General features: G+C 36.3%; 1 protein-coding gene across 4 annotated transcripts in view; it reads left to right on the forward strand.

Moving 5' to 3' along the window:
* Positions 1 to 22,421, forward strand: part of pard3aa (par-3 family cell polarity regulator alpha, a) — a 353,698-nt gene that overhangs the window by 286,734 nt on the left and 44,543 nt on the right. The gene's annotated exons all lie outside the window — the stretch shown is intronic.

Below are 22,421 nucleotides of genomic sequence, written 5' to 3' on the forward strand. Positions count from 1 at the left end.
AAAGGGTTTAACAGATTTTTCATAACTTTTGAGTGTCAGAATCCTAGGATCTGTCACTCAGGCAACTATAATATTTGCACAGGACTAGAGGGAATCACATTATTAAAGTATTCTGTTCTCACCTCACCGGTTACAAGTATATGCAATGTAATAATAATAATACAAATCGTTTTTTTTTTCTTCTATGTGTAAAAGAGGGAATAGCATGTTTAATTGATTGTGAAATGTCCTCCCAATCAAGCATTTGTTATGCTGGTGTGTTTGTTTGTTTTTATATGTGCTGTTTTTAAGCAGGCGTTTATGAAATACAAAATATGTCAAAATAATGAATAAACACTTAAGGTGCTTCAGGCAACGGGAACCCTTTATAACAATAATTTATGGGAGAATTGTTTTTGTTTGTGTTGCATTGATAGTCAGTTAGCTAAAAGAGCATGTAAGGATTTGGTCTCTCAGCAGAAACGTTTCAGTTCATGCCCATATATGAGCAGTAATGGTGACTCTGGGCATTTGACAGGATAGACATCATGGGTATTAAAGGGGTTCCACAAACGCGTTAGGAACCCAGAAATGCAGTCAGTACCACATTGTGCCTCTTGTATCTGTTGTGCAGTCTCTGTGAACTGTAGTAATACAGGTAATTCTGCATGTTTTAGTGTTGAAACATGCCTGGGAATGTGTATTTGAAAGATGGTTATATACATCTTTGGCATCAGGCAATATCAAGGCACATTATTACACCCTAATCTTTTATGCTTTCATCAAATGACGTTTTGTCTCCATATTATCCTTACTTTATTAAATTATATTCAAATAACTGCTTGGTCTCATGCCAGGGAGTGGCATACATTTGTGCATTATCTCTATAAATGCATTAAAAGTACAAATCTGGTCTGCTTGGCAGTGCAAACATCTATCCAGGTTAATATCTCACTTTTTAATGCAGACTAATTTATTGGTAAAATGTCGTTTTCAAAGTGGCCATTATCTGTCAAATTGTGGATGTTAATTGTGATGTATTCAGCATAGTGATTTTTTTATGAATTATAGAATGAATCTGAAATTAAATATCATTGACACCTTAAAACTTTTATTTATATTCTTCACTGATTTCTGAACTATTTATAGCATGTCTTCTTGTGACCTTATAGTCAAAACAAGGACTTTATGAAATTCTTCTTGCATGAGTAACCTAACTGCAAACAGATGTACAAATTATTTCTTATAAGGTTGAAAATGATTTTCTTTGTAATAACTGATCTAAAAATACCCCAAACGTTGCCAAAATTGTACTCAAGTCTGGAATTGTCAAGTTTTAACATGGAAATCATAATGTTTCACTTTAGTGTTTGGCACAATTATATTTCGGGGAGGAACACTTGATATATTTAAACTTTTAAACTTTGTTTTAGGTTAATTTAGAATGGCCGGTTGTTTTCCTTTTTTATATTCCAACTTTGAATATTGCTCCTGTTTCCACTGACCAAGAGCTGTTATTGAAACCTGCAGAGAAACTATTGACTGACTTTCTTGCTCTGTACCATGACCAACAGGAATGTTCTCGTAAAAAGGGAAAAAAGCTTTTGAAAGATGGAAAGAGTTGAACATGAGACTAATTGTGTTGTTTTCTAAACAATGTTTGAATTGTTTAGATATTTACCAATTCAGTTTTTCCATGTGAATACCATTTTGACATTCAGGTAAAATCTTTTGAGAAATATATATTTTTGTGTTTCTATATAAAAATTGGAATCCATTCAAATATTGTTTTGTCTCGTGTTTTTCTAGTGGATTTTCTCTAAGAAAATTACCCGTCATAGTTTAAGTAAAACTAATATATATATATATATATATATATATATATATATATATATATATATATATATATATATATATATAATTTTTTAAATAGCATTCTGTGATCTGATTTAAATAGATTAATTGGTTTTATAATTTGGCTGCAGATTTGCAGACTGAATACATGCAGTTTAATTTGGCAAGAGGGTCAGTGAAATTCTAAAATTGGCCTCGTCTGCAGGCTATGGGCGGTAATTTGTAGTTGACATGTGCCCTTTGTCCTTCAGATGTTTAGAAATGGTAATTGTGACATTTTTGTAATAGGGTACCTGTTCAAAAGGTCACATAGTGCTTAAAATGAAGGATATTTCAGTTTGGGGGTTTTTCATGTGAAACTGATCTAGAAATAGTTAATTGAAAGTTTTGTTCCTTTAACTTGAGGTATTGTGCTCTAATCATAATCATGTTTTGTCATCTCCCCAGTTAAATATGAATTGGGTTTTGATCCATTTGACATTCATCCTAATTTTGTAGAAATGCTACATGTGATGTCAGGACATGTGGAATGGCATTCTTCAGAACTTTTGCTTACATAGAAAAAGCACAACAATCCAATTATCAACATCCTAGAAAAACTTAATTAGGAATATGCCATTTTCCAAAATGATACAGTTCATGTAGGATGTATTCATTATATTTGTATCATTAAAATTGTCAAATGGTATGCAAACTCCTTTTCTGCAGTATACATACAAATCTGTTAAACAAAGAAAAAGTAGGTGTTCATTCACACTGAAAGTTTCTATCCTTCAGATCATAGGGAAAACGACTTACACTTACAGGGAGGTCATTGAAAGAAATAATTGGTTTCTCTCACCATTGAAAAGTGCTGATTGAGAAGGTAAAGCTTGATGTTTTCCTTAAGAAGAAGAAAAATATCTTTGAAGACCTAACTTTTGTCTGTGATGAGAAAGATAACAATGAAATGAACTTCCTTTCTGAAGGTCACAGAAGAGGAAGTGGATTAAAGTCCACCCTGAGAAAGGAACCCTTTTTCATTATCAGTCACGGCAGATTTCGGTAGTTGAGGCAGGGTCTGCCATTTCTGTATTGATATAAGAACATAAGAAAGTTTACAAACGAGAGGAGGCCATTCGACCCATCATGCTCATTTGGTGTCCATTAATAACTAAGTGAACCAAGGACACTTTCCAGTCTGTTTTTGAATGTTCCCAAATTGTCTCTTCAGTCACATCGCTGGGGAGTTTGTTCAGATTGTGACGCCTCTCTGTGTGAAGAAGTGTCTCCTGTTTTCTGTCTTGAAGGCATTGAAGCCCAATTTCCATTTGTGTCCCTGGGTGCGTGTCCCCCCGTTATGTATTGAAAATTGTAGTAGGACTCTTTTTTTTTTTTATTACAGTTGTTTAAGCGCTGGTATTGTGTTAGTAATGCATTACAGAGACCTATGTAGCAACAAAAGGAAATACATTCTGAAATATTTAGCCATTTGCCAACTTATTGCCTAATATTAATAGTGAGTTAAATCTCATAAATTAAATGTATCAATATAAACTCCGTACTTCATACACACTGATGTTGGATCCACAGTCGGTCGCCCATGCAGCACTTGCAAACGTCTGTGTCTTCTGCAGGTGATAAACTGACCTGAGCTAATTTGCTCACAATCTATTTTCCACCAACTTACTTCCTCCTCCTAAACTAATCTATTGCTATTATACTCCATTACAGACTGAAAATAAATATGGTTTTAAGATTTATTTCGGCTCTGAGTCATGGTTTTTCAGGATTTATCTTTGACCTGGTGCATTAGTGAATGGACGGTGGTGTTTCTCAGCCAGTCATTATTTTGTAAACAGTGGAGGTTTAACTTAATGTGATGGTTTTCTGTTCTCGGTATTGTACGTAGCTAAGTTTAATGTCTGTGGGGGCCGCTAGTTTCACATGAGGTCATGCCCTTAATATACATGTTTTATAAATGTGCAACCAAATACTGGAAACGAAGTCTTCATATGTATACAGTCTGAGATAAACTAATGTTAGTTTGCAAACCTTTTTTTTTTTATCTTCTTGAAAAGCATAGTTGTTGTTGTTATTATTACCATTTAAAAAGGATATTGTTTCATGAGCCATCTGCTGATTATCATATGACTTCCAAAGAGTTTCATAATGGGTCTTTGTAAGCGAAACAAGAACTTCTTAACTTCTCAAAAATAAAATTTTCATTAGTTACGAGAGATTTTATTATGATTATTATTTTGATAGCAGGTGAAAGTGTTAAAATTGAGTGTTCTTGGAGTGCATTAACACAGAGACTCTTTCCTTAGACCAATATCCCATTCAGTGTTCCCAAAATTCTGGTTATGATTACATTTATGTAAAATCTGGGCTTTAAAACATGTTACAGATGTAGACACATGTATTGCATATATCACATATCTCTATGAAAAACAAACAGACCCATTTCTCGCTGCTTTAGTGACTCTAAAGTGCTCCTGTGGCACAGCCTCTAGTTTCAAAGATATATTTTTGTCGTCTTGTATTCCTTCACCACTTCTGCACAAAGGTATGTTTTATTCAGTTAGCACCTGGGCTGTAAAATGAATGAAAGTTCTACGATCGCTCTGGGACCATTCGTTCCCGAAAAGATAAGTGCTTGAAATGAAGAAAAAGAGGAGAAAATGTCCAGTGAAATTAATGAGAGCGGAATCGGAGCTGCTAGAAGGTGTCCCTAAAATTCAATTTAGTAAATAGGACTTTTTTTTTTTTTTTTTTTTTTTTTTTATTACCAGCAGTTTTGAATAAGAATTCAGCATGCTTATCTGATAAATTACTTTTTTTATTACATGCCTGGGGCAGCATGTTTTCCTTGTTGTTCTTGAATTGCAGTTAAGAATTGCACCTTCAAAAATATAAATAAACTAAAGCAGAGCCGGTATTTTTCACTGACTACTGCACTGTAAGAAAACCTGACAAAAGTGTAAATGAGTCAAAGGATTTTCCTACATGCCAGTTTCACAAGTGACCTAGCCTGACACATATAAAATCAGAGAACTTCTTTAACTGTTGATTCATAATACTTAGTAGTTCAGTCGTCTGATTATTATTTAAAAAGTTTGCAGCTTCATAAACACACAACACAAAATTGTCTTAATTGTACAGCATTCAGAGCAACTGCCTGATGCCTTGCTTAAATATGACCTTCTATAACAAAAGTAAACTTCGTCTTTGCTGAGAAATGAAATCAATTTTCAGGATGATTATGCGAAGATGCACAGCTATGTTTCGGGTCTGGGGGATTTAATGTCCTCCTTCGTAGTGCCCTGCTGCTGTGGGACAGGTAAATCCTTGCACCAGTAAAGCGGAGACAGTAGGAGTTGTCCCCACAGTGCTGCAGTAGCTCTTTCTTCGCTGATTTCCAGCCTATAGCACTTGCCCGCGGATGTATTAGTAATAGCCTTCTACGAGAGATTTAATTTCTAATTTGCTTCTCTTTACCCTGCTCTCTGATCATTATACTGTTTCAGAGGGAGGCTTCATTGCAAATAAGGCATTAAAGATTTACAGAAAATGGGCAGTAATTGGCATTTGATGCTGGCAAACGTATATACAAAACAGGCTGTTTATAAAGTGACAATCAGGCTACATATTGTCCAATGGGTTATTAACTAGAAATTAGTGCTTGTAAAAGACAGTAATTCCTGGGCTGCATGCTTGATCAGCGGGGTTCAAGGTGTAAACGAGAGCCTTTAAAAGTAATGGATCTAGAGGCCAGCGGCGGCTTCAAGCGACTTCAGATGTGCAGCTGAGAAAGTGGCAATCGGGGTGTATGGAGGTGGAAAAATGGAAACGGCCCCGACACCAGAGACCTGCAGCAAAGCGGCCGCTGCATTCACACTCTTCATTTCAAACAACGTTATTCGTTTAAGTTAAATAAATATTGCTCACGAGAAGGGGTGTGCATGTATGACTGCCACGAGAAATCAAAGGAGTGGCAGTCGAACATTAACACACTAGTCAACTGGAAGCATTGTAGGTTTTTTTGGACATTTTCGTGAGTGAATTAGGCAATACAAAGCTGGGGGTTTCCATAAAAGAATTGAGAACGCATTTGAGACAAATATTTAATTTGAATGTCATGAAACAGCTGCCGATAATACACTTTGAGAGCCACCTCACACCTTCAGTGTGCATCTTTCACAGCTGTCCATGACTGTTAGTGTCACCTGCCGTTTCCACCACCTCTCCCAGCCTGCCTCACTCACAGGGCACAGGTCTCTTTGTTTGTTGTAATGAGCAGGGCATGAATCCAAGGTTTTAAGTATTAGTTATCGATGTTAAATACCCGTCTTCAAAATGCCAATTTATCAACTCTGATATGTACAAGTCTGTTTACAGCTGAATTTAAGCAAAGTCTCTTTAGTGAAGAAGTATATTAAACAACTAGATTATATATATTTTAACACAATTTTTAAGAACCTTTCCTGCATATTGTAAGCGTTTGAGAATATATTATATTTTCATTATGTTCCTGTCATGCATTATTGCCTTAGAACAACTTCTTGTAAAGACTCTAAAAATATAGACAGCCAGATTTAATTGGTTTCTTTAACGTTTTGTATATTGCACGCATTTGGCAGTAACCAATCACCCTGATTTTATTCATTAGTTTAAGTTACTGTAGCATAATCTATTTTCTTGCTTCATTGGTGAATGCTATTATAAGGACCCAGGTGCTTTAAGTATTATATTTGGTCCCAGTGCTTTCTGAGTTTGCCAAGCATAATAAAGGGTAAAGGGGATACTTATTTCTCAAAAGATTTCACACAATTTATGCAGTTCTTCACAGGACCTCTATATATTTATGATGTATGCTAATATTTGCTGTGATTGTCATTTTTGAGGTTTCTGACTATACATGTAATAGTATACAAGATTGACATCTGTATATGTACAGCTCTGGAAAAATTCAGAGACACTGCAAATTGTTCTTAAATCAGTATCTCTACATGTATGGCAGCCATTCCATTCCATTCATTTCTTATTTGGAATTTGGGAGAAATGTTGTCAGTAGTTTAAAGAAAAAAACAAAAATGTTCATTTTACCCAAACACATACCTATAAATAGTAAAACCAAGAAACTGATAATTTTACATTGGTCTCTGTATTTTTTCCAGAGCTGTGTGTGTGTATGTATGTATGTATGTATGTATGTATGTATGTATGTATATATATATATATATATATATATATATATATGTGTATGTTTTTTTTTGTTTTTTTTTTTCGTTCCCAGTTGCTTACTATGTACACTAGCCATGATCGGTTCTTTGTCTCACAGGGAGGTATTGTGCATTATTGCTGAGGAAAGTGATTTTCTTAACCCCACTAATCATTTAGAAAAATATACAAAGCACCCACCACAAACCCAATCTTATTCACCACAGAGACTATACTTTAATTTAGTAAATGCTACAAAAATATGAATTAACCATTGTTCCTAGCGCTTGACAGAAAGTAATAGTGTTGTTTTTTTTGTTTGTTTTTCTGCATTTATTTTATGGTGTGAATTGAGACAATTTATTTAGGGAAGTGGACAGCTAAAAGAAGCGTCTATTTAGTCTCTTCAGTGGTTTAATTCAGAGAAAGTATTTTAGTTATTTTTATGTTTTTGCTTAACATCCTTCACTAACAGCCTCAAAGTCCTAATGAATTCCAGTAGGATATGAAAGGCATGACAGCTTCATTTCTTATGCATAGTGTCTTGAGATAAAGAGGAATGGAATTTGAATTCGGCCCAGTTTAAGATTTGCAAAGTGCTGTACCAAAGGGCAATTAAATCCACACAATCAGTAAAAGTAAATACAGTGTTAATCCCTCAGAATTCAGAAGGATTTAAGAATTTCAGCTGCCATTCCTGTGATTTTCTGTTGCAATTTGTAATTAAATGGCTGCTGGTATTTTAGAGCATTAGTTTTCTCTTTTTTTTTTTTGTATTACAGGTAATTTGGGGTGGGAAGTCCTCAAAGATATTTAAGAGCTATAAAATTAAACTTTTTTTTCTCCAAGATATACATTGTTGTATACATGTGAATCATTACAAAGTAAACAAGGTCACATTGCATAAAAATATATATGTATATTGCTGAGAATCATGTAGTATCCGAGTACCGCTGCAGCAGCACAACCCCTTTTATCAGTAGTTTCATTTTGAAGCCAAGATGCTACTATACCTTCTTAAATGAACAGGTTTCTGACATAGTTGTTCATAAAGATGTACATCACATAACCACACACAGCATAAGAAAACCAACCTCTTAAGCATTCACAGTATTTCTAAATAGTATAATTAAAAAGTTTTATGTGGTGAGTGGACTGAGATTACACTATTTGAAACTTTGTAAAGGCTTTTGGATAACACAGTGAGGAAAACCGGCACATTTCAGAGCAGAAATCCCAATGCATTCTGCCATTACACTCATTATAAATATTTTCCAGTCTTTCAAAATAGTATTAATATCAGCCAGGGACCAGTTGCTCAATTTTCTAATTGTTGTCTGGCGTGTTTTCATTTTGGGCTTCCAAGCCTCCCAGCTCTTGGCTTATTATGCGATTATGCACAGTCTTAGTAATTCCCCACTATAGGCTTGGCTATCTCAGTGGATTTACTGTATACGGGGAATAAACTAAACAAACAACAAAAAATTTTAAATGCAGTAGTGCATCCTGGGTAAGATACTTGGCTCTGAGGAAGAAAATCCAATCCCTAAGTGAGTGCCTAAATCTACACACACCTCTGAGAGGTCTGAGTGTACAATGCATGAAATACAATGTGTGAACAGACCACCTGCCAACACTCATCTGGCCACCCTGCCACAATGTAATCTGTGCTCATGTTACACGTTGTCTGTATTTGTACGAATAATTCAGAAGTCAACAGAGACGGCTCAATCAAAAGGCGTCCTAGACTGTGTGCGAGAAGTTTCCTCTGTGTGTTAAACGGAACACTTTTCAGTTCGGTATTCCTTGAGGTGAACTTGAAAATTGGACCGGAGTCCTGAGAAAGCTGCAGGAAATTCCCAGCTTCAGACCGCACTGTTAAACAGTTTCCATTCGGATCTGTTGGGATCTGCAGCAAACTTGGCGTTCGCTTTCTCAATCAAGGTGAGCATAATGAAGACATATGGGCTTTTAGGGTCAGTATAGCTTGTGGAATTAATACAATTTATGTTGATGAGCTGAAGAAAGAATTGACAAATTCTTCCTCCTGGGTTAGAAAGAAGAAACAGGAATGCTAAATACCTAATCTGCCTTACGAAAGATGGGAGTTTGTTCAAGTGTTTTGTTTCAGTAGAAAAGTGATTTGACTGATTTGTCTGCTTTTTAAAGAAAATATATACCCCCCATGTTAAGAAGTGTATTAAGTACGGCTGTGTTCTAGGCGAGTCCCTGAACAGCAGATGTAGTCCTATAAACTTTACGTTAAATGGTCAATGAGGAAAATATGAATCTTGCATTAGACTCCTTTGGGTCTTAGATACGGCATTAAATGGTCAATTGAGACAACAAGAGCGATTATAACCGAACCTGAGCCAGAGCTTTGATTACACAAAGGGACTAATAAAATAGAGGGTCCAGGAGCTTTTTAATGAGATCAAATTGCTTGTAAAAATTGCATTAGTGGTAAGCGACAGTATAATGGCAGTCTTTAAGTTGAATGATGTCATACAGGGTTTTGTACAGAAGCAGGCACAAGTTGTTAAGTCCAGTGTGATCACTTCAGTATTTCCTTTTCCTTTTAGACTGAAAAGGCAAAAGTTTCAGTAGCAGTTTCATTTAGTCACTTTCATTGACAGTCTCTACTGATGGAAGACTCTATGCAAACTAAGTCAGGAGTGTTTTCTCCTTTTTAGCTTATAGTCACTTTCAAATAACCTAGCCTGAAGAATATGCAGTGACATTTCATTACAGCCCTGTTATCACTTTTCTGCAAGGTGGGTCTATATGCCTACCAGCCCTGCAATACATTTTGCCACATCTGAGGCAGTGGTCTATTGAATGAAAAAATGCAGATCTCCAAAGCTTAATTCGGGCACCCAGTGCAATACAATGAAAGCACCTAATTGTAGCATATTGCTGAAAAGGTAAAATTAAAGTAATACAAAACCCATTTGTGAACTTGCAATTCTGCAGATCTCCCATTTAGAAGCCTGGCACATTTTCTTGCAGCCCTTTGTGAAATATACAGCAGTGAGATGAAGAATTAATAAACCATTTGAAGATTTGTGATTCATAATTCATACTAAACAAATCATTAAATCTGGAGAGGGAAAAAAAAGACTAAAATAAAGCTGGTAATACTTTCAGTGGTTTGTTTTGTTCCTCTGCCAGGATATTTATGACTTGCACTCAATATATTTCATGGATCTTTACAAGTCCGATGAGGGCTGTGCTTTATAATAATTTCTGATTCATACCACTGAATGCATGTAAGCAATTTATCGTTACAAAATAATGCAATCCCATGTAGCAGGGCTCTAAGATGCTCTCATGTATGGCTTGTATTGACACACACGTTGAAGAGATTAGAGATTCATCGAAATTCCCTTCTGTATTATAAAATCGTGAGTCTTGTGTGGCACATGGTAATTATGATCACTTTAACTCCAGCTCTGGCACTGGTCTATAATATTTGTCCCTAAGTAGTTGAATACTTCTGGGCATTGAAAACCAGTAGATAGCCTGCAGAACGAACCTGCACTGTATGAAATGCAGCCGTGATTGGTTCTGAAGTTTTAACATTTTACAAACCTCTCCTGTCTTTGATCTCATTACTGTTATCAGCAATAATAGTAGTTAATAATAATAATAATAATAATAATAATAATAATATGATTATTATTATTATTTCAGTAAAATAAGGACAATTTAGAACTAAGCGAGGAAAACAAAAAAAACGTGCACTGATAAAAGGCTAGCTTTTCTTTTCTCCCCCAGCAAATGGAAATGTGTTCACATGGAAATAAAATAAAGTGAAGCTCACGCCTCGCTGCAGTGGACTTCCATGAATGAAGACTAAAGCTGATTAGCCAAACTTGTGATTCCCAGTTTTAAATAGACACAAATCCCACACTTAATATTCATATAAAATTGTTCAGGCTGTACAAAAGAATGAGTTTCTCTCTCTCTCTCTCTCTCTCTCTCTCTCTGTCTCCTTTTAATCAGCTTATTTAAAAAATAAAAAAGGAAAAAAAGAGAGGTACTGTTTACCCGAAACACTTCAACGTGCTTAAACTGTTTCCGAAATAGCAATTGTCCCTTAAAGGCAGATAGCTCGAATTTTTAACAATGTTTACCGAGTGCATTTTAATCTCGATTAATGCCGAGTATGAATAGATGCCGAAGAAAAAAAACCTACAAGTAAATAGGATTAACTTTGAGTCGGATGGCCTCTTGCACATCAAGCGATACAGGCATTTCAATTGTGGGAATGTTTGCCTGAAACTGCACCCATTAACCTTGTAATCTGGTTGTACCCGACTTCAAAGTTGCTCTTGTGATGAGCGCGGCTGTGCAGGAGCCCATGTGTGTAGAGTTACGAGCCTCTGTTCAATCTAAACCATGTTGAGGCAAAGAGAGGCGCATCCACTCTCGGAGAACAGCTGTAGGTATGTGTTCTGCCATTCCTCCGGGTTCAAGAGCTGCAATTCTTTCATCGTTTAATCAGATAATAATAATTCAGAATCTGTCCTAAGGTTTTGAAACATTCCTCTATGTAATGCATGTAATTAAAGGAAATCCTGAAAAGGGAATGAATAAAACTTATGAAATATTCCCTTTACTTTATTTTTGTGTCACATGGGCCCATCAATTTTGAATGTATCTAGGTTTAGTCTGTATGTTTACATTCCTTGTCATATTGAATGGCAAGCCCTTCAGCACAGACCCTGAGGCCTAGAATCATGTTAAACAACCGACCTGTCAATCACAAGTCCATTACAAGTGTCAAACAATAAGATGCCATCGTGTATATATCTATATATATATATATATATATATATATATATATATATATATATATATATATATATGGTTTCTGTTAAATTAACTTCCTTTTCATACGTTCCAATTAACCAGTTGACAGACTTTGCATTTTTAAATAATGCAGTAAAGCAGAACTAAACATATTCATATGTTTAACTGGGCACAGAGCATTCAATTAATTATGAACTGCTGTGATGGCAAGTCTGTTGTAGACTAAGTTAGTAAACAGTGGGAATCACAAGTTAATCTTTTAATAGGTTTGATGTTTAAGTCTTTTGTTGTGGACACAGAGATGTGATCATTGGATTCAAAGCTTGTTTTGGTTGTCCTGTATCTCATACTACTTGAAGAATAGCTTCCATTGCTGACTCTTAGAAATATGATTTCTGTTTGTGCCTGGGCTTTGTGCTTCAGGAAATAATGTGAAATAATTGATTGTCTGTGTTTAATACTGTAAGTATACATTTTCATTTTAATAGGGAAGAAGTGGTGAGGAAATGTCATTAAACATCATAGTCCATCATCTTTTGTTGGACTAAAACAGTGGGAATCTGCAGACCTGGCTAAAAGATACGATAATGACATGCAATAGACAACAGCGCAGCAGTGGCTCCTGCTTCGGTGGCACTTTTGTGTTTGTTTGTTTGTTTGTGGGTTTCAAGTGTTATCAGTGACTAATGCTAACAATATGCATGATGACAGATTTTTTTTTTCCTTTCAACTTTCTCCTTTGTGTATTTGAAGTAACTGAAAACTTGCTTTAGCAGCTTTTTTCCCCTCTGCCTTCTCTCATGATTGTGACATGTTAAAAAGACACATTTTTAAATTACTTTTGTCAAGGTGACATGCATAACCAGGGCAAGTTTGCATAATTGCTTAAAAAAATGTGAAGAACAAAGAACCTTGAAGAGCTGTCAATCACAAGTCATAATTCCAGTTCAATTTGCGGTGTTGCCAAATGTGTCATATCATTGCTTTCTGGTGTCAAAAGTCATCATTATGGGGCAAAGGGTAAACCAAGGAAATTGTACTTTCTTCTCCATTACTTCTATTCCCTTGTGGCCCCACCTGGTTTAGCATTTGCTTTCTCCCCCTCATACCCCACCCCTCCACACCACATCTCCTCATCTGCACCACACTGCATATGGGATGCTTTCAACAAGTGGTCTTCTTTCCACTTATTTGTGAGGCTTCATAGAAGCACCTGTTGAGGATCTAAAGATATGACAGCTGGATTATTTTCCGAGTTTCAGTCCTGTTCTAATTCCACAGCTAACAGTATTTAAATCTATTTTATTATTATTATACCTTGATGATCAATGATCTGCAGAATCTAGATTTGTAATATGTTAAGTATTGTCCATTGCAAATACTTCAGCCTCAGTTTATGATGTAACGAACCACATAAACCTTTTGATTTGAAATAATGAAGTAGTTTGAATCAAATAAGAGCAGCAATATCTGAACTCTTCTGTTTCGCGGCATAATTGTGTAATGTGTTCCGTTTTCAAAAACATGCATCTTGAATCAATCCTTGAGGCTGGCTTTTCTCTGCCCTCGGGATATGCAGACACCAGGCTGTTTTGATACTTGAAGGAAAAAAACAAGCAACAATAACCTGGCGATCGAGAAATTCATGATACATTTACTCCCAATGGTAAATAACAGATCACATTTTGTAAGGGGAACCTCTATTTGGATGCTTCCTAAAAGACCCCTGGAATCTATCAGGACGTGATGATGAAAATGTGTTTGATGGCAACTTGCTTAATATACAAGTTAAGGCCCTTTTCCCCTCAGGAGACAAATATAGTAATGCTGGGGAGGGCTTGACCAAGGAACAGGAAATGTTAAGTGTTTATGTGCCTACCCTGGCAGTCAGTTTTACATAATAGGATAATAACACAAGAAAAAACTAAAAAGCTCTCTCACTTATTTGGTATTTAGACTAAACTTATGTATAATAAAAGTTTCATTTTATTGAATCACATCACAACGCGGTTCGACACTACTATGTCTTCATCAGGTAGCCTTTACAATTACCTACCTATTAAGAAGTCAATTAAGAAATTAAGATTTTTTTTGCCTTGTATATGTATTTCATCTTTGTTTTTTCAGTTGCTCCAGTGAAAGGCTTATTTTGTGTGTTTGTTACAGATTTGTAAATATATCTGTCAATTTCAGAAAACAAGGTACTGCACTCGGCAAAAAATAAAGCCGCTTGAATCTCTGGATTAAAAAACGTTCCAAGTGATCATTTTCCTTTTATTAAGGTATGTATTTATTCAGGTCTTAAGAACTATGTGTATGAAAGTGAAAGCACGTTATTTTACATGACTTTCAACACGTACTTCTCTGCACACTGGCATTACAAAGGCCAAATGTTTTTAATGACCTGTTTTCACAGTGTGGATTCCTCATGTGCTGATTAATAATAAAACATAAACATAAAATGGTTACCATTAGAGATGATTGTAGATTAATATTGTTTAATATTAATATTAATAGTCGGTGTTTTGTTATCCAACTACTTGGAGCTGCACATATTTTCCCTACGTTAGTTGGCTGCTATCTTTTCACTATTGATTTTTTTCACCTTGGGTAATTACATTAGTCCCTCTGACCCTCTGCTATCTCAACAAGGCAAAAAGGACAACATTTTAGAAATCTGTGTAGAAGCTGTGTTTTGAAAGGTTGTCCTTTCTGAGACGCTGACCATGAATAACTTTGTAATCCGGTGGCATTGTATGAAAAAGATGGCGTGTCGCCTACAGTATCTTTTACCACCGTCCTGACTATTCCTCACATGGCAAGATAAACGCTCACTCTTCCTTCAGCCTAATCTTTAAAGAAAAGACAGAAAACATACACCTAATTACAAGACACCCTAAGGACTTTGAGGATGTTGATACTGTCCATGGACTGTGTCATTATGTTATTAGTGACCAATCTGCCAGCCCGAGGGTTGTCACTAAACCTTTATGCACTTTAACTCGGGCTTTATTCTAACAGACAGCTACGAGAATGGATAGATCTCAAGAAACCCATTGATTAGCAAGCCTTTCATGAAAGTACAACACAATACAAAAATCTTTTAAATATAAAATGTTTTGCCATTTATGACTTTTTGTTAAATATAGCATGTCAGTTTTTTCCAGTCGTTTGCAAGAACTTTCTTAAATCATTTTTGTTATTTTGAATGTTGGAACAAAGAGGCCACACTAGGGGGGATGACATCATGACAAAGGACATTGTTAGTTACTTATTGAAAATCATTATGTACATTTCATAGAAGAGTCTTCTGATCGTGTAGTACAATTCCAAGGAGACGACACAGTTTGCATGTGTATTATCAAAGTTACACATCTTCAATATCTAAGGCACAGCATGAGTTATGCCATCAGAAAAAAAAAAAGCATAAAATTAACTTTTACAAGGGAAATTCAGGAATGTTGCAATGCCATGTTGAAGCCAGGCATGCGTGTCACAGGCTGCTGTTCAATCTGCTTAGGAGAAACATGACTTAAGTAGGCTGTTTGTATGTGTTTATTGTTGTGGCATCTTGGGAATTTTAAAAGGTAATGCTCATAAGAATGGGCAGGCCCGGTGAATTTCATTGACTGATTTGGACGTTTAGATCGAACAAAAAACAAAACTGCTGAATTCTCTAGAACGTTCTTGGGTTGTTTTGAATGTCTAATCCCTCCGTCCTTAAGGTGCTGAGAGAGAGGATAACCGCCAGAGCTGTGGGGAATGTTTGAATTGTAACAGATGTAGTTGTGAATTCAGAGTTGCACAGCAGCTGATTGTACAGAATTTCTTCACCATTCACTCATTGTTTGTTTAGCACTAAGTAGAGATTAGTCCTCTGCTGATATGTGCTGTCAGGTTTCTCTTTCTGAGTGACAGAACGGTGCAACAATGAAAGTGACCCCCTGACTAGGGACCCCAGCTTATGTGGGAGATGAGTGATCGGTGTCTGAAGTTGTTGACCACAAACGGTTACATAGATTTCCTTTATCCTGAGAGGAATTTCCAAATATACTGGTTTAAGTTTCTATATATTTTTCTACGAATGTTGTGTTCAAGTATCTGGCCCATGTACAGTAAAACTTATAGAAATACTGTACAGTAGGCAAGACTGCAATCGCATGCATGTGTTGACTGTTCTTTTCTTTTTCCATTTATGCTAAGAAACAGTTCTAGGAGAATTTTGCATTTAATTAAACTTGTTTTCCCCTTTTTTATCTGGAGAAACAAGTAACGTCATGCCTCTCAGAGTCAGTGTAATAAAAATGGCACCAAAGCAATATGCTGTCAAAGTGAGGGATCGTTTGTGTTGGTTTGGTTTGTTTAACCACAATGAACAATATTGTTGGTATATGTAAGAGTGTGTTATGTGCAAAGTATCCATTAAAAAAATGTTCAGACTGAAATGTTGCTTTTTCAGTAGAGCCATAGCTGTTTTCCTGGCAACAGTTTGCTTGCGTGTCATGTAATTTGTATTTTTATCATTTCTTTGACAAGTGAGATAACTGACCTACATGCGAGGTATTCCAGACCCTTTTTCAGATTTTGACAAGTCCTGTAAAGCAGATAAGTCTTGGAATGTTTAGTCCATTATCTTCACAATGTAAGTTTGAAATCCGTATTTGAGTTCACATATTTGTGGGCAGCTCTTTGACATTAATAATCATTAAGAATAAATTATTCTTATTAAAAAGGAGCAGTTCTATCTATATTAGTTTTGCAGACATCATGGTGTTTTCACATATTTGCCAGGCTCATAAATTTAATCTCCAGAATTAACTTTCAAAAACCTGTTACATTTACTGTAAAGAAACAAATCAGAATCCAGGGATTCCCCTTCCTGGAGTTTATGGATCATTTTATTTTATATCAGGGAGAATTATGAAAGTGTCTGGTAAATGGCATTATTGACCATTTAGTTTTTAGAGAACTCAGTTGTTCTCATGCCTGGTAACACTTAAGTAGTTTTCAGACTTCAGGTTCAATGGAGTAAAACCTCCCGTGTGACCCACGCAGGAGAATGGGGAACTCCTGTCAGTTATGCTTTATCTCATCCTTCCTCCTCTCCACAACGTCCTTACAGGATTCTTGTCGTGCTATTTTTAAACCACCAAAGTCCAGAGTCTCCTCAAGATTTCAATAGCTTGCACTGTTTTCTCATTTTGGATGCTGGAGTGCTAACAAATGACCTGGGCTCAGAAGTCAGCCATAAGCCTAATAAATTCTGTGACATCATTATGATGCTGATGTTACGAGCTAAAGGCATGCTTTGTCTACACACATGGTGATGCCTTCAGATGCAGGGCATAAAAGATGCCAAGGTCAGGACATTTATACGCTGGAGATCTTTGATGCAAGCTTGCCTGTTTGGCCTACACTGAGGAACTAGACAAAGACCATCTGTCAAGGGACTGTGGGAAGCCTTCAGAGTGGCTATGTCTTTGTGTGCAAGTGTGGTGTGCACGTGTTATTTCAGAGTAGTAAACCCAATTACGGTTTCTGTGCCTCAAGACCAGTTGGCACCCTTAGAGGGAAGAAGAAATCGAAATTCTGCAACAGAAAGCCTGATTTACATACAAGTTATGCCTGATTCATTAAAGTTGTGCAATACGTTCTCAAGTTGTTTAGTTCTAGAAGTACTTGGAATTGTTTGCTGCAATATTAACCCTCCATCAGTCAGGTATATGAAAACAGCTGTTTACCTTTATACAATATTAGTGAAGGAAAGATAATTTGCTCGCCATTACATTTCAATAAGTCTTAAATAACACATGGAAGGTAGTCTGCTATATCACAGCATATCCGCATTGGTTTTCTCTAGAAGCAATACATAATTGTGCAATATTTTATTAATATTGTTAATGTATTGTTCAACCTGTAAAATGTTTATATGCAGTGTGAACTGTTTCGCTTAGAATTATGTAAATACTTCACACCAAGGCAAGTTTTCCCACTTAACACACATTCATGACTGTTTTTTTTTTAATGGACTAACTTTAGATTCTGCTTGCCTAATATTGCAAGCAATGTTTTGATCCTTTATAACATGTTTGAAATTGTAGACGAACACAAAAAAACACAACAGACAGCTGCCTTTGATACTGCAAACTAATGAGAATAGTTACGCTCCGATATCTTGCCCATAATACACATAGCTTTTACCCCCTTGGGATTGAAGCTGTATTCATGTTCGCAATGATATGATCTGAATTACCTGATGTATGCTTTTGACTAGAGGAATATCAGTGATGTATATTGGCTTTTCATTTCCAACACAAAGGAAGGAAAATTATGACTTTGTATTGGAAAGACTGCTCGGCATAATAGCAGCTATCACCGACACCTTTTGAAAGCACCTTGATTTTCAGTGTACTTTCGCTCTGCTGGGGAGATCTGTGTCCTAGCAATTTCAGTGGATGCAATATTAACCACATATGGTGCAGAGGCACACAGACAAGGTGGAGGGGAGGCATTCTCTGATAAGTTGTTAGCCAGATGTTACTTTTATCTCCAGCTGCCTACTGGCACATACAAATCAGTGAGGGAAACAACTAATCAGGCCTGACAGAACCAACTTATGGTGTTGCCAGTGATATAATTTGTCTGTTTACTGGTGTTGTGGCCTGCATCAACTTTAACAGCTGAGCAGTGTGTCTTATCTTTCTAGAAGAAAGCAGTACCCTATTTAGAGTGTGTTTCTCCCTGATTAATGACAACTAAGCATCTATACGGGGCCTGGAAGAGCCTCTGTTTTACCCAACAAGATCTCTAGTAGGTCTTCAGTGGAGTAATTTGTTTTCACTTCACCTGTCCTCTTAGCTCATTTCAAGCTGATGAGATGCATCAATCAGGCACATTTACTGCTTTAAAGATTTTCATTACATTTACAACTGGTGGGTGTTTTCTTTAAGTGCATATTCGACGGGAATGTCACACCAGAGGACAATGCAAAAGAGCAGGAATGCTTTGAAGAATCTCGGGCCAATAAACTTTAAAGGCTAACCTATGTCCCGTCTTCACCTTGTGTCTGTTTAACCTGGGAAGTTTGCAGCTCATGTTAGTTAGAATTTCTCCTAAACATGGAAAGCAAACTTGTATTGGCATTTAATATCTACAGTACCCCTTCACATGCATCGCACTTTGAGTTGCTGCATTCACTTAGTTTAGCACCGTACACTGGATTATTATCTGTGAAGTTTAGATGTCAAAATATAAAGCTAAGCAAGCACATTTGTTTGAAGTACTAGTGAACATTTCCATGTGTGCTCTTCTGTCGCCACTGTATCTGTATTATATTGTGATTTGTGTTTGTTAATGCATCTTTTGCCAATCAGCTGGTGGGCTGTGCCATCATGTCAAGTAAGTCTGCAAGTAATTCATGTTTTACCTACTTTTACAGCTGTAGAGACAAATCCTGCAGCATCGGTACTCAGCAGAAGTATTTGACTGTTAGAGAAGGTTTATTAATCTCAATGAAGTTAACTTGTGTGTGGAAGTGAACTCATTATTGTATGTCAGTCAGACAAGTCATAGTACATCAGGTGGAAATACTAAAAAGTGGTGCCTATGAAGTAGTTTGGGATCTTATTACAGGAAATGGGAAACGGATCCCCGAATTCTGTGTTGCTTTCGGGTCGGGTTTCAACCAATGGGTCTAGTATATTTAAAGCTTTCATCAGCCCAGTCTCCTGGTGCCAGGAGATTGTAATTTTTCCTGTGCTTGAATGGTTTATTTAATTTGCTAGATTATTTTTCAATTTCAGCAATGGTGAAAAGCAGCCAGCAGTGTCGGGTCCATGAATATTGTATGCTGAAGGACATTGTCTTGGGAAAATACGTTCCAATCAGTAAATACTTGCTTAAAAGTCAAATTATAATTTGCTTCCATTATTTCTCACTTCTTTCAAGACAATCAGTTATAATTTTACAGTGTTGGCAAATGCCTGTGTTTGTATTCTGCAAGTACACAGGAATCCTTTTTAATATTAATAACCAGAAGGAAATAGTGCAATGGCAGATAAGATCAGTGCTGCTTTAAATTAATCTGTGACTGAGATTATTGTGTGCAGTAACTTGAAATGGGTAAATATAATAATTTGCTGACTTCAAAGTTTTGTCTTTTGTGGGAATTCATTGGTTTATCAGCTCTACATCACTTCTTTAACATCAACATGATTTAAAAAATCTGCTTGCATACATTGACTTGAACTAGATCCTTCAAGGTCGTATAGAATAACCTATTAGTTCAATTATAGATTATTAAATCAACATTTCAGGGCTAGTCGCTTTAGTAATTAAAATAATAAATAAAACCTCCAGTAGCACAGTATTATAACAAATCTGTAACTGGAAAGCATAATAGCTTTGGAAGCATCACTGCTGGGACATGGAAAATTATTTAAAGAAGGAAATGAGAAGGGTTGGCTCCCATTTGTTTAATCAATATATTTATGATGCTTTCTTCTCTACTGTTTTCAATTATGAATTATAATCTCATAATGTTAAAACTTTATTTGTTTTAGTATTGCATACGAAACTAAAGCCACTATCCATTAAATTAAAGGTTTAAACTTGTTATTTTAAAGTGTCTCGGTGATCTCCAGGTTTGCACTGTATACGCAACAGAAGAATTTGATCTTAAAGAACTGTGGCAAATATAATTTTCTTTTTCAATTTGAACATAAAAACTCAAGCTGGCAAGCTGTGTTTTTCAGATAACGTCTTCCTTGATTTGATCACAATCGGTGTAATCTATGATTCTGGTGTTTTTGCACATTGCTACAAAGGGCTCAAGAATTCTCCTATCGTGACAGTTTTTTACACTCATTTCCAGAGAGTTTAGATGAGTTAGGACAAGGCCGCTGAGGTGGTGCTCAGGGATTTTGCTCCTATGGGATAGACTCCTCTTCAGACAATACAGGCTGTTCCAGATTGTGTTGCTCTCCAACGAAGATGAAGTGGTACTAAAGGAATTGTGAGATTCGCAGCCTGCAGAAGTCTCCATCCTGAGCTCAGGGGCGATACGAGCTTGTACTCATTCAAAACCAGGCTTTAGCTGGGGTTCCCCTGAGGCTGTGATTAAACTGGCAAACCGCCGCTGGGCAGCTACTCAACAGCGACTTGATTGGCTGACTGGACACCCACAGGAGAGCAGCTACGGTGTGTTGTTTCAGTCATCCTGCAGTGTGAGAGGAGACGACTGACCTACCGAGACGCATCTTGTTGGACTCCAGTAGCGAGTTGATCGAAAAAAGCAATTGGGGTGTAGAAGTAGACAATTGTGAATTTCTAGAAAGAGGTGCATTAAATGGCCAATAAATGCATAAATAGAGATTGCAACTGTTAGCGGTTTTGGAATTGCCTACATTTTGGGAATTGAGTGCCATCCTAAAGAAGGAGGGTGCGATGGCATTTTCGTCAACCTCTGCAACAGTAACAACCACCCACCGAAAAAATTATAAGAACACAGTGGTGAAGCAGTGCTGGTTAAAATACTCTTTTCCTTTGCTGTGCTTAGACCATTCTCCCCTTAATAATGATTCAGTATATTTAATAATCTCTTATCATGTCTTAATAATGCTGCAGTATATGATATGATCGTTTTGCAATATTTTATTTAAAAATGAAAATCAGAAAAGCTCCTACCTTGGTTTATTAATTTTTTTAACGTATCTTATGGAGTTTAGTCAAGCGATTTTTATATTTTGGTAAAAATAGCATTAGTTGACAGTTGTATTTGTGTGCTTTTCTGCAACGTTAAATACACGTTTTGACACGTTTAGCACTAAGTTCCTTGCGCATCAAGCACATATTACTTTTGAATCACTTTGAAATTCAAAAAATAAGTACAAAAGAAAATTTAAGTAGAAACCATTGAGTGGATGACTGAACAAATTGCTACTGTTTTGAGATAACAACTGTTGTGCGGCTTCCTTTTGAGCAGGAGCCAAACACCTGCATTAGTTAAGTAGGCAAAACAACATTTGCTTCTCTGTAGTCTTAAAAAATAAACAGTTTCAACATTCTGTTATATTATCATCTCAGCATACGAGATGCATTTAACCACAGTACAAAAGAAAACATCAGGTCAGAATCTTTAATGACATAATAAGTGTAATTTGTTCCTTAATCATAAGCAGGTTTACTCCAGTTTCACATAGGAAGTCCTTTAACATGCCAAAGTTTATTTTCTTTAATAAGTCTTTACATGTGCCTTTTTCGTGGTGAGTGCAATTTGCAGGGGTTATTAAGATAAATGTCCATCTTAGGGCTTCGTTGTCAAAAGAAATTAGTGCTTCTCGTTTCACATTTGAGAGAACCCAGAAGTACTTTGTTTACACTGCTGCCATTTAGCCAGAGTTTAAAAAACAGGTCTCCTTTCCACTGGGTAAACATTCAAGGACTTTGAGGGCAAACGACTCTGTATCCTTTAAAAGAAAGAGAAGTCTTAGTGAACCCTAAGTTGGGCGAACTGTTTCCTGAAACTAGGAGGAGTGGGCTGTAAAAACTTGCAGGTCATGAATGTGTGCTCA

The sequence above is a fragment of the Amia ocellicauda genome, chromosome 2 (genome assembly GCF_036373705.1).
Source record: "Amia ocellicauda isolate fAmiCal2 chromosome 2, fAmiCal2.hap1, whole genome shotgun sequence".
In the NCBI taxonomy this organism is placed as follows: domain Eukaryota; kingdom Metazoa; phylum Chordata; class Actinopteri; order Amiiformes; family Amiidae; genus Amia; species Amia ocellicauda.